Below are 14,164 nucleotides of genomic sequence, written 5' to 3' on the forward strand. Positions count from 1 at the left end.
GCAAAAGCACCACTTGGGTGCTTAATGCTTTATTTAGTGCTTTATGGTGCGCACATAACCTCACTCTTACCACGCCGTGTTCAAAAGTCACAGGACAGTTTATGTAAACTTTATCCTCGCCAGGCGATTTCCTAACACATGCAATGGCAACAGAAGTCATGACATTTAAGACACAATAATGCTCATGTAAATTTATATAAAATAAGCACACCTTAAAAACCAAACAACAACAAAAAGAAACGCATGAACTGAATGTTTTTACTGAAGTCAGAGTATCAAGAGAAACAGAGTCATCTATACGGGTTACTTATGGTGTCCCGTTAGTGTATAAAGAAAAAACGAAACTACGTTTTTAAAAAATCAAATAACGAAACAACGGTGGTGATAAGTTTCGTGATTGCGCTGTTCCGATTTGTGAACATCGTAGTTTTTTCAATATCGTACTTTCAAAGTTTCACCATCACAGTATTCGTTCGTGCAAAAAATAAATCGAAACTCTATACGAATACATTGAAGATACGGAGACTCGCAAAAATCTTTTGAGACAACTGAAATATATTACACCACAGAAACAGTGTAAAGTAGTAAACACAAGGTTATCAAGCTGACTGATATAAAATCAAGAAATGGACACAACAAACAGTCAGAGGACTATGAGGTGGGATATCAACTTTTTGTTTGATTCTACTGGTTGATATTCTTCCCTTCATGTGAATTTTCATTTTGAAATTTGATACTTCCTTGACTAGTTAAGTATAATTATTTTATGACATTTCAAACAAAATAGCAAAATATACCAGTATTAATGCAAATCTTAAGCGAATATAATACAACATGTCTTATAATAATATATGTTTTTGCAAAGTTTGTTTATCAAATTTATGTTTATGCTAATATTCTGGGCAGCCAGAAAAGAAAAATCAAATTTTAAGGAAATATAACACGCATGAACATAAATAAGTGTATATGATCAAATATCAAAGTTTCGAACTAATCTGTTACTTGCACAAGATCTGATTAAGCACCTGTAAAGCTTGTGTAGGGCTTCATCAACAGATGTAAAATATAATTTGTTGTTAATGTCATGCACGATATAGCTTCAGGTAAACATTTGTGATGAAATATTTCATAGTATGTTGGTTCTCAGGCTCACATTTAAGTGCATACTTAGTGTTTATTTTAAGCAAAAAACATGATAATTATTTTTTTTTTTGTAATTCATTCCGATACCAAGCTCAATTTATATGAGAATGTGTAGATATACAGTTATTTTTGTTTCACAAGAAAACATGTGTAAGCACTTCAGTGAGTAGCTTTCAAAATCAGATAAAAAACGTAGCATACATGATAATTAAAAACTGTTTTAATGGTAATTGCAAGTCGGCCTGCTAAATGTTATTGTCTCAAATGCTTTGAGTGTTTTCAAAAAGCATAATTTCTGAGATAATACAATAAAAGTATAGTAGTGTCGCTTTTAAAACACTGACACATAAATCAACTGAATACAGTTCGTAATGTATCAAAATTACTGCGGAAAATCACTGCAATTTTCTCTCATACTATTATTTTAAAGGTCAGGCCACAGTAAAACATATTCAGCTTAGCTTTCGAAACGTTTGATAGAGAAATGAATCAAGCATGTATTGTGTGCTGGGATATTAGAGCATTTTTCGTTTAATTGAATGCTGGAACAAAGTTAAATATATATACTTTCATATATATACATATTACTATTTTGGCATAAGGTATTTTTAATGTAAATGTTCGATATTTCATTTTGTATCACTATCACTTTTTCTGCAGTTTTTAGTTGACTCCTCTTGTAATATTGTATCAGAATATTTTGACATTTCTAGTACCTATGTATTCAAAGTAGTCGATCTGTTTAATATATGAACACTATGTTAATGTAGTTTAGTTGTATATAGCTGTAAGCACAACGGCCACAATAAACGATGCATACAAAAACACAACCAGGATACCAAAGTTGATTTTATCAAACGTTGACAAGGGTGTGTCGGGGTCTGAAAATAGAATAATTAAATATTTCGTAAGTGATCCATGTAAACTGCATTATGAAATAAATCACAGGTTAGAACATGTATAGTTTACGTTTTGGTCTGAAGAATAGGGACGTGTTGAGGCTGGAACCACTCTTATTTTAACACCACCATGTATCTTAAACCCAAATGGAAATTGATACAACGCATACAACACAATTATTTTGGGACTTACGCCGTTTTTCAACAGTATTTCAGTTATGTAACGGCGGACAGTTAACCTGAACAGTGTTTCTGGATTCTGTACCAGTACAAACCTGTTCTCCGCAAACAACTGTCAAATGCCCCACATGAATCAGAGGTGGAGAATGAATGATTTCAGACACGATGCCATTTATCAACTCGTCACAGAGAACATGTTCCAGGCTCGGGAATCGAACTCACGACCCCTCATATCCTTAAATCTGCGCTCTACACTGGCGAGCTAAGCGGACGGGCTCACATGAAAACATAATCAATTGTTTCATACTTTTGAACTTTTATGTTTGTAAAAGAAAAAAAAAACCGAAATCGTCAACTAACAAGAAACGTCCTAACGTCACGTCAGAACGCAAGCTTTCCATTGATTCCATACTGTTTAGTTCATCTTAATATTCACGATTGTCTTGCTCAGATGTGACAAAAACGTACCTTGAAATCCCCTTAAACCAAGAACTGTTTCCATGCGATCATTCAACTGTGGTTTGCTAACCTCGTACGATACTTGTGAAGATTTAGGCTCCATCTTTGTCTGTGAAATACCAGAAAGGGTTTCAATACATAAAATTGATTGGTCGGCTTTGGTTAGGTTTTGCGCCACACTAAGAAAGCCAACTATTGCAGCTTTATGTTAAGGAACAACATGGTAGCTGCAGGATGGGTATAAAATCACAGTAATGTTACTTGAGAAAACGAATTTAAAGAGGAATCAAGTAAAGAATTAATTTTAACAACTTCCTGTTTCTATCTATGCTTTTGCATAATTAGGCGATACACTAACGTGTTTTATATAAAGCTGTTTTTATACACAATATAACTCGCAATGAATTATAGTAAATGTCTCAGTCTGAATGAAATGAAAGGATGAATTTGTATCCATAACAACTTAAAAAACTAAGTATATACTCACCAATATGGATATTTATCTGTAAATCCAGTGAAAATACACTAAATAATCCGCTTTGCACCGATAAATTGATGTTAAAAGTTTGTTTATAAGATACACATCACTGAAGTTTTATAAACGATGTAGTTTCTATATGCTTCGTTACTCTTAGTAGTGAACGGACTACATGCATATAATAAATACTGTGATATATTAAGTATATACTGGGGGCTATACCGTATGCTCATACAAATATCGTAAACACGTCTAAATGCAAATACTATCTTGAACAGAACAACAGGAAAGACCCACCTCAAACACACAATCCCTTAAACAATGACACTTCAGCAGAGTACGTATTGACGTCTCTACAAAAACATAAATGGCAAAGATGAAACATGCAAGAATATTGTAAGGTCTTAACTAGTCCAGCGAGTGGCGTAATCATCACTTTAATTTCATTTCGGTTAGATATCACGCCCAACTCAGCGTCCGAAAACCGGTGTATCCATAATTGGATAATTTGTGTTCAAATATTGATATTAAATATAGCATTTCCTTATAAGAACAAATTCAACTGTGCAATTACACTGAAAATCTGCCTGAGACGGTGTGTTTTTATCTCAGCCACGTCCGAAAACCGGAGTATCCATTAGTGAATGCTTTGTTTACATTAAATTGTATTATCATATAAAATACAAATTCAATTCTGCAAATACACTGAACATTTACCTGAGATGATGTATTTTCGAAACACTTCTATCCGGTACTGGTACATGACGCTAAAAGAAATACACAGTCACAAAAAAGGATGTGACGTCATCAAAGGAGAAAAAACGAATTAAGAAATAATTTATAGCAAAAGAGTGCTTTAACACTATTTATGCACGAAGGGCGGTTATATGTCGGACGTAATAATTTCACGAGGGCGCAGCCCGAGTGAAATTATTTGTACGACGTATTACCGCCCGAGTGTATAAATAGTGTTAAACACGGCTTTGCTATAAATCATTTCAATTCTAATATGCCTTTAAGGATAACATGATGTAATAGCCATATTTCTTATCTTGTAGCTGGATGGTAATATTTAAATGAAATTTGGTCACTTTAAAGACATTCAAAATTAAAAACTTTTCACCGAGAGATTTTTCAAATTTTATAATTTCTGGGGAGATAATCGGTATTGAAGTTAACATTGATGCCTATGGGAAATATATAATTTCTTTGATTATGAGAATCTGAACTTGAGTTTCGAGAATATTTTGTGGTAGAAAGCTGCATTATATGATTCTGATACAAATATCAAAAAAGAAGTCTAAAATTCCCCGTAGGGAAAAGGAGAAAATCATTTTTTCTAGTTTTCAGGGGAGATAACTCCTGAAAAACTAAAATTATCAGGGGAGGTAATCTAAAGGAAATGTTTGAGAACTTCTGTCACTATATAACTGGTCAATATGAACCTTATTTTTATTGTTGGACATTTTTAACACTTACATAATACGTAAAATAGGAAAATGTAGGAGCAGTACCCCTAGGTATATGCTGTATGCAGAATTTGGGCGATACCCAATTGAAATTATCATTAAAGCTAGAATGATAAAGTTTTGGAATAAAATAATCTTATTCAAGCATTCTAAAATTGTTTATATTTGTTATCAGAACATGATACAGTCTGTACACGCTTTTAAATGGTCATCTTGTATTAAGAGCATTCTAGACAATACTGGCTATTCCTGTTACTGGCTTAATCAGGCGACATTAAATTGTAAAGGTATCGATATTTTGGTTAAAAGGGTTCTAACAGACCAATTTAACCAGCAGTGGTCAACTTCCCTAACTGGATCATCAAAAGGTACAGGCTATAGCCTATTTAAAGATAACCTTCAGATGGAAAGCTATTTGTTGTCGTTGCCTTGCTCGCTCCGACTAAGTCTCCTGCATTTCAGAACAGGAAACCATCGACTTCCGGTTGAAACCGGGCGCTGGCGACAATCTCACGTTGCACATGAGGAGAGAAAGTGCCCACGGTGCCCACTTAACGATATTGGGGATGAAATGCATTACCTCTTAATTTGTCCTTTCTTTACAGCTCTTAGGAATAAATATATTCCTCATAGATTTTCCCATAGACCAAATATCCTGAAATACAAAGAACTGATGACGTGCAAAAATGAAACAATTATTCATAATTTATGCTTATTTGTTAAACATGTATTGCGAGAATTTAAGTAATTTCCTATCTGTATACACACCTTTCTTAAACAGTGTTTACTATGTACCAAATTATTTAATAAGATTTAACAAACCAGTGTAAGTCCATGCATTACGAATTCTTGTTCGTTTGTATTTCAGTCAAGAAAGAAAATAAAGTACCTTCGTGTAAGTCCACGCATTCCGAAATCTTAATCCATTTTGATATCAGCATAAGGAAAATGTACTTTCGGACTTATTTTGTTATTACAATTTAAGATAAACTCTCGATAGTAGCCTCCATTCATAAACTGTACACGTGGATTCCGTGATCTTCGCGCGCCCTGCGAACTCGTCCAATCAAAACAGAGTATATGCAAACCTAGCTACTTCTATATTACACAACAAAAATAACGTGCCATATAATCTGAAAGCAATGTTTGTTTTTTGTTGTTTTATTTTTCAACTTCTATTTTTGCTTTTGTCTCTTATTTCTACTTGTTATTTAAATCTGACATTATGTTATTGATATTTTTCATCGTATAGTATCAATTTTTTCTATTTAAAGTGTCTTCTTGATTTGATCACTTCCCCTTCAGAAATTACCACTCCCGTATGAACTTTATCAGTTATGTGTATTTATTTGTTCACATGTATTTACACCATGTAAACTGTGACTCTGAATAAAAGTATTGACTTGACTTGACTTGACTTGAATCAAGTTGTATGTACGCTTTTGGTAAAATTGAGGCCTATTACACCATGTTATCCTTAATCTAAAACAGTGAATAAAATAGCGCTCTTTCTCGGTCGCAACAAAAACTTCGACGTCACCGCACGTTAACGTGACGTCATTCTAGCGTAAGCGTGTTTTAACAGAGACAAGCATATTAGAATCGATGATATACGTCAGTGGGTGACTTTTTTGGGGATATGTTGCACAAAATCATGCGCGCGAGAAAATTTTATATTCGGAAAGGTTTTTCTTTTCGCCAGTAAATCATCACTGTGTTAGCAATAAGTAAAATAGTATGTAATAGTGAAAACATTTTCTCGCTAAGCCGACCTTGACCTTGGTATTGGAGCGGAAGTACATACATTTGAAGATGTTCACAGTTAATTTGTCGATATCATTTGTAGTTTTGTGCTCCATCAGGTTGGTAGATGTGCAAGACATCCAGCTCCATCCTCAGGAACAGATACTTATATTGGTGCTTATAGTTACGAACCTAGCCACACAATATGGCGTGCATGTCTTATAAAACAGTGTGTCTATCCGAAATTGTCGAGTATTCGCAGTATCATACCTGTTCTTACTACTGATTTCCCTGTCCCCAGATATAGAGTTCAATCCTGGACCGCAAAATCCGTGTGGATGCTGTTGCCAGATAGATCGGCAACCATGTATGGAAGACAGAAGTTCTTCGATAACGCCAGTTTTAATAGCCGCTGCTTGTGCCTCTGTTAATGGGTCGTCAAAGGAAATAACTAGAGTCACGGATAGGGAACGTGAGGGAAAGGGTAACAATAGCTAAATTGTCACTTAAGCTCACAGTTTCATTAATTATTTATTCCCTCCGAAATGGTGCAAAAATAATTTCATACTTCAGCTAATTTAATAACATGCACGTATATAATTTGTCACAAGATACATATGTTATATGTATATGTAGGGTCTCCCTTAATATTTGGATTTTTTTAACACGTGTTAATACTTATAGAATAATGTAACATTCACATCAACAACAAGTAATTCCTCATATTGTATATTTGCGATCAAAATGAACTATGTATTTTCCGGTAGTTCAGGGTATAATAATAACGGAAAGGTGTTGTAGATATGAATGTATGCAACATCACATTTAAATTTATTTATTTATTTATTTATTATTATACCAGATTTATATAGCGCCCTTTTAATGATAAACACGTTCAAATGCGCTTTACATATAGCAATGCAGCCACACAGGGCGCGAAATTCATCCTCTACTAGTACAGACACAGAGCAATCTGACTAGAGGGACAGAGATAAAGCCTCCAGAATAGATAGAGAGAAATCCTTTTTAGATACAGGCCTGTTCGGCTAACTTAGCCTAGTTCCGAGTTTGCGAGTAGACAGTCTAATTCTTTAACGTGCCCGGTGTATAGCACCGATACAGGCGAAGCCGTCTTTCCTGGGAAGAACCAGTGCAGGCCTCTTAGATAGAAGACTAGTCGTATCTGTTCGTCGTAAAATATATTGTGTCAGTGGTACTTAATAAAGGCACTTGTCAAAGGTAGAGTGACAAATTAGAATATCTGCATTGTTTGATATAACATGTTTATCGGTCATGATCAAGGAAGTGATATATACCTATGTAGAATATTGTCATGGTTTATTATTAAAATGTTTCTAAGACGTAAAACAATATATGTAATTTACAAAGGATGCTTCGCAATGGTTAATATGTCAACAAGTTTTAAACAAAGGCCACTTCCACTAAATACAATTCTTAAAATATTTTAACAGAACTTCTTGCCCCGTACCCACTTATACTAGTCTTTAAATTCTATTCCTTCAAGCGTGAGTGATTACGAACAAATGTGTAACCGCTGTTTCAAAATTCAATTTTGTGATAACGACACATATAACACTTTTCATACCATTACATTCCACATAAAGAAAACGTAGTTACTATTAAAGAATAAAATCTCACCCGTCTGTACCTTTCAACAGAATAATGATGACTAAAAGAATACTTTATCAGCATGAATGAATGGGCGCAAGAAATAAAGATACATTTTCCACGGTCATCTTCAAGTATTGACCTCTCTACAGAAAGATTAGAGGTATAACAGCAATGGTATGATAGAATTGTTTTGAAACATATGGGAAAACTATCAAAGTACAGAAGTTATTTGCAACACTTGTAAAAGTTTAAATCACACGATTTGATGAAGATCACAATGCTAGTTGATAACATATAACAGTTACAGAAAAGAAGCAATATTCAGCTGTTATAGACAGCCGTTAGAACTGCTCCCACAATGAATGCTGCATACAGGAACGCTATAAGAATTCCAACGTTGATTTTCTCAGCGGTTGTCAACGGCGCATCGGGGTCTGAAAATATAGATTTAATACTGGTCTTTATATAACCGACTCCAACATAATTATTATCATACAAAATGCTAAAGTTATACTAGAGTACCAGGTTGATTTGTGTCAAAATTAGAAGATATATCAAAATCAGTTCTTTAAATTGTTGTATTCGTCTTGTAGAATAACGAAATATGTGTCTTGGACTCTGTCTTGTTATAGTTTCTGGTCCTTCTGGATCACAGCGTCCATTCAGTATATATTGTTATAATAATTCTGCCTAAGTCGGTGTTTAGGGGTAGATGGGTGCTGCAGGCCTCCAGATCGTTCGACAACAAAAAAAAAAGAAGATTTTTTTTTAGAAATCTGGAAATAAATGCTATATTTCTTAAGAAGGCTTTAAAACTTAATTACTTACAAAATATATGTTTACGGAAACACATGAGAATTTGCTGTTTTTACTACTTTTTAAGATGAAAATCGAAAAGCGTTTGTAACTCTTTATTTGAGGTAAACTGTCTCGATTATAAATATCTATATTTTGAAGACATAATTCACTAATTCCACTATAGCGCTATTGGTTACGACTACGAAAAATGTCTTTATTGCCGCGGCGGATTTTCCTTCTTTTTTTCTTGATGTTTTTAAAATATTTTAGAAACAAAAACTCATATTCTAATGTTTATAATATGACCAAACTTCAATGTGAAAGAAAAATTATTTTTAGCCAAATCTGGAGGTCAGTGCCTTTAACAGATTCCATGACAACGAATCATTTTATATTATATTTACTGTAACAGTAGCAGCCCCATGTGGTGGTTGTAAATGTTCTACATGTACTTTAACTAAGTTTGTTATATTGCCGGTTCTTTGGAATCGTAGAGTCCGTCCATGTATCTGTATAACAGAATTCCTCCTTTACTTAGGGTTGTTGCCTGTCTTGCATAGTTGTGTTCTATGCTTTCAAAGAATTGCCTTACAAATTTTATTAACTATCAAAAGATCAGTCTTTAAATGACCTGTGACGACTTTAAAATGTTGCCCCGAACTTGAACTTATTGCTATATTTTCTGATACAATTTGACCTTGTTTCAATTCAATGTACCTTGTTTGTCTTATGAACAGACCCATTCAAACCGAACCTAAAATGATTTTGCTTGATTACCGTTCTATGCTTTCAAGATATCTGTTCATGTATCGTATGTATATTATTTATCACGGTTATAGGGTTAGGGAGGCTGCGTTCTCAATGCATGACTTTTCATATTGGATAACATTCATTCTTGATTTGTTTTTGAAAATTGTCGTTCTTATAAATGTTATCAAAAACATTTCTCTTTTCCTCATGTCAAAAATGCGTTTTCGGACCCAGTCTTAGAAAGTTTACTGTTTATGACAAATATCATTTTTTTTCAGTTTTACACTTTTTTTATTTAAGGTGGCATTGTTCATGGGTTACTGCACATTTAACAAGGCTTTTTCTTAGGGGGGTCATATGAATGTTTGTTTGTTTTTTGGTTTAACGCCGTTTTTCAACAGTATTTCAGTCATGTAACGGCGGGCAGTTAACATAACCAGTGTTCCTGGATTCTGTACCAGTACAAACCTGTTCTCCGCAAGTAACTGCCATTTTCCCGACATGAATCAGAGTTGGAGGACTAATGATTTCAGACACAATATTGTTTATCAAATAGTCACAGAGAACATACACCCCGCCCGAGGATTGAACTCGCGACCCCGTGATCCGTAGACCGACGCTCTACCTACTGAGCTAAGCAGGCGGGCAAGGGTCATATAAAAGTGCTCCTTTTTGAGTGCGCCAGATACAACAGGTTCATCATAAAACAGGTCTGGCACATGAGTGGATTGTTTTAAAATGTTGTTGAATTGAGCTTGATCAACTCTTTTAGTGTTCTGCAGCAAAAAAATATCAACACTCCAATACCACTACTACTAGACTATCTAACACAAGTTTTTACTTGAACATAGGTAAGAATTTACACGCACTCCGGTTACATGGTCAGGAAAAGGAAAACCATTAATGAGTTTCTTATTCAAATATGACCTTTGCTTAGAATATTCCATCAACATTGAAAATTCCATCAAGGCATATTCATAAAGATCTATTTATTTTTTTACAATATGTCCTCACATTGAACAACAAACGGTACTAATTTTAATCATTTTGACAACATCCATTTACAACGAATCGAGCTAAAAAGTAATCATCAACACCCCTAAGACCTACCAACATACAGACAAATTGCAATTTCTGCAAAGCCAAGATCGGCCCCGTTTGTTTTTGTATTCGATCGAACAAACATTTTCTGATTAGCTACGTACAAATTGTGCGCCAATCATGACACTGTTCTATAAAAATATGCCGTACGAAGCAAAACTGTAGCAATTGAAACAAACGGTAAGAAGGGTTGTAGCCAATATTGATGCTTTGCTAGAACATCAACATCAACATCAACATCAGATCTGCATTATGAAGTTCTTCAAACTGCTCTACACTATTTTGCAACTAGTATTTGTTGGTACTTCAAAATATGACTTCTAAAAACTATATACCTTACTCGTTAATAAATATAAACAACATATCAACGATATCTTACCTGAGAAACCTCGTATACCAAGAACAGTCCTCATACGAGTATCAACAGGTATTGGACTGATATCATACGAAACAGTGGAGTGTGCTCTTAGCTCCGTCTCCATCTTGTACCGGTTTCGACAACACTTCTAGTTCTGTAGTAACGTAGAAAGAAAATAATTAATGCATGTTAAAGTCATTATTTTGTGTCATGATGGTGAACGTTCATGTTAATGGCTTCTAACACTTAGTATTCTGTTTTCAATGTTTTCATTTTAAACAATTCACTGCTTAAATAATCAATAGTGCTGCAAATTACACGAGACGTATACATAATTATCAAAACTAGTGCAGAACTATTAAAGAAAATTGTAATTTCAATTTGTTCATTTCATTCTATTTGTGAAGACGTTATCATTTAAAATATATTAATATCTGGTTTTGTGGCTTTTATTTCCTTTTAGACGCACCTACTCACTAAATTAGTTTGTAATTGTATTCAAAACATCATACTATTTCAATAACATAATCTGAGCATTGTCCCTTTTTGTTTGATTATCTTTGAAGTTTTTACTTTAAAGTAAAGTATTATTTCTGACATACTCTATTTTATAGTTATATTTCGTTTGTCTCTGTCATTTATCATAATTAGGTATCCATTTCATATCTAAAGAACTTCATACAACAAAGGGAGAGAATGGTTGTATTGTAGTAAATAGGAAATAGTCTTCTTATCTATTTGCTGATTATAATAGCTACGTTCTATAGTAAAATATTTTTGTAAGCAAGGAGGAAGTTATTAGGTATTTTATATATAACAAAAGTGTAATTTGGTATTTTACTTTTACAATTTTGAACCAAAACTACCATTTGTAAGAAGCTGATTCATAAGCACACAAAGGTGAACGAGTGAGTCGTATAACGACCAAAAGTTGTTTTGTCGTGGCATTTACCAAATCAAATATTAATGAAAAAAGAACCTCAAAGGGTAATGGTTAATTTCGCACGAACCTTTGAAAGGTCCATTAATAATATATAACGCTATATATCTTTAAATACCACAAGAAAACCGCAGTTCAATATCCCCACTAACAGACATCAAAAACAAACGCACGTTAATTATTTTTATTTTGGTAGATGCAGAATGTTCACCCATAGGCATATACCTAACACTGAAAGAATGTACTCAACAGAAAGGTATTAATTAATATCTATTTCTTTACAATACTTATAATCTTTTTCTGATTCAAACTGATACAAAATAATAACATAAATATGCGTTCAAGTTAGCAATATATTGTAGAAATGCCACGAATATCAGAACCTTCGATTTTGAATAGTCACATTATCATGTTGTACGTTTATTTTGTTCTTCAATATACTGTTATAATTTGAAATGCTGCTACACCAAAGATTGCATTTGACCCACATTTTTTGTTAAAAAGAACTTCAAATCTTATATGTTTGATCATGTACTTTGTACAAGTCAAACAAAGGTCTAAGTTCTGTTAAAAAATAATAAAACTTAAATCTTTGATCACTTGAGCATACAGTCCCATGCATTATTTCACTGATTGCGTTATAGTAAATAAAGGGGCATCAAGATAACCTTTGTATGTATTTATCATACATACATGTAAATAAATGTAAACAAAAGTTAAAACAAAATCATGTCGATTTTATTTTAAGATAAAGTAAGATAAAAATATGGGTTTTTTGTTGCGTTTAACGTCGCACCGACACAATTAAAGGTCATATGTCGACTTTTCAGTTTTGATGGTGGAGGAAGACGACCCCAGGTGCCCCTGTGTGCATTATTTCATCAAAAGCGGGCACCTGGGTAGAACCACCGACCTTTCGTAAGCCAACTGGATGGCTTCCTCACACGAAGATTTCAACGCCCCGAGTGAGGCTCGAACCCACATCGGTGAGGAACAAGTGATTTGAAGTAAAAAAATATGTTAATGGAAAGGGAAAATAAATGTGTATAGCTATAGCTGCATAAACATATAGATGTGTCTTTAAAATATAGGAGTACATTTCCAGTGAGAAGTGTTAAGCGTTGAGAAAGATCCAGTTTCCACAACGACTATACGCTTACGTTTAACTCCACAATGAAGACATAATCCTACATTTTGAAATACTGTTTAAAGTGTATCCGTGTAGCGTTTAAGTTAAAAAAAAATAGTACATCGATCTTTTTTTTTCAAATTGCAGTTAATATGAATAGACAAAACTTACTGTTTAAAAGACTGTTCCTACTTCCTTTGTCAAATAAAAAAAGTTAATACGTTTATGTCTTCATAACATATTCACTTTTAACAGATTTATCCGCGAAGTCTGTGCTGGACTACAAAGTTTTTTTGATAAACATTGATAACCACAGATATAGATCACTTAGACTAGATTGTTTAAAATATCATACCGATAAGTTACAGTTTTACCTAAAACATGTAAATTAACAAATGGTCAGGTTGCATTCTGAAAATGATCTTCAAATTTAGTTTTGTCACCTCGGAAGTTTGCATAATATAATAAACCTGACGAAAAGAATGAAGGTGAACAAAAAATGGCAGTAATATTTCCCAGTGCAAAATAAACTTTAGAGAAATGTTTATGCATATAAAATCAAATTATGATATGTCTCATACCTTTGAGTTCTTAGACACGGGATAAATGTGACTCGCTGCAATGTTATTTCAAAATTTTCTGAAAGCTTAACACCAGATTAGCTCAAGCTGATGTCTGTTATCTTCTATGCAAAACTTTCCGAAATTTATTAAGTTGCAGTATTAGACACAAGCCGCAGTAATGTAGATTCAGAGAACGTTTATCGCCTATAGTAGTAACAATCGGCAACACTTACTCACCTTCAAATATTCCGGGCAATACATTCTATTAATACTATTAGATTTGCTTCACTTTAATCCAGTTGTTACAATCACATTACATGACACAAGGAGATAACCCCACATAATGCTTGAAATTATCCTGTAATGAGCATACTTTATCTCTGTATTTCTAGATTTCATTCCAATCGTATACCAGATTTCATTGATACACATTTGCTAATTTCGATCACTTGTTCTTTATACTTTATGATTGATTCTATTAAAAGAGCTCTTCTCAATTATACTCATGACAGAAGTTGAAAT

At 33.6% G+C, this 14,164-nt stretch overlaps 2 long non-coding RNA genes across 2 annotated transcripts; both read right to left on the reverse strand.

Moving 5' to 3' along the window:
• Window positions 1-244: 244 nt before the first annotated feature.
• On the reverse strand, window positions 245-3,328 carry LOC128558684 (uncharacterized). Its single transcript, XR_008371816.1, has 3 exons — window positions 3,169-3,328; window positions 2,691-2,790; window positions 245-2,024 (listed from the first exon to the last, which is right to left on the reverse strand). It is a non-coding gene; the product is annotated as an uncharacterized LOC128558684 (long non-coding RNA).
• Window positions 3,329-7,692: 4,364 nt separating this feature from the next.
• On the reverse strand, window positions 7,693-13,407 carry LOC128558839 (uncharacterized). The gene is made up of 3 exons (XR_008371954.1): window positions 13,251-13,407; window positions 11,032-11,164; window positions 7,693-8,437 (listed from the first exon to the last, which is right to left on the reverse strand). It is a non-coding gene; the product is annotated as an uncharacterized LOC128558839 (long non-coding RNA).
• Window positions 13,408-14,164: the final 757 nt, after the last annotated feature.

This window comes from Mercenaria mercenaria, chromosome 7 (genome assembly GCF_021730395.1).
Source record: "Mercenaria mercenaria strain notata chromosome 7, MADL_Memer_1, whole genome shotgun sequence".
Taxonomy (NCBI): domain Eukaryota; kingdom Metazoa; phylum Mollusca; class Bivalvia; order Venerida; family Veneridae; genus Mercenaria; species Mercenaria mercenaria.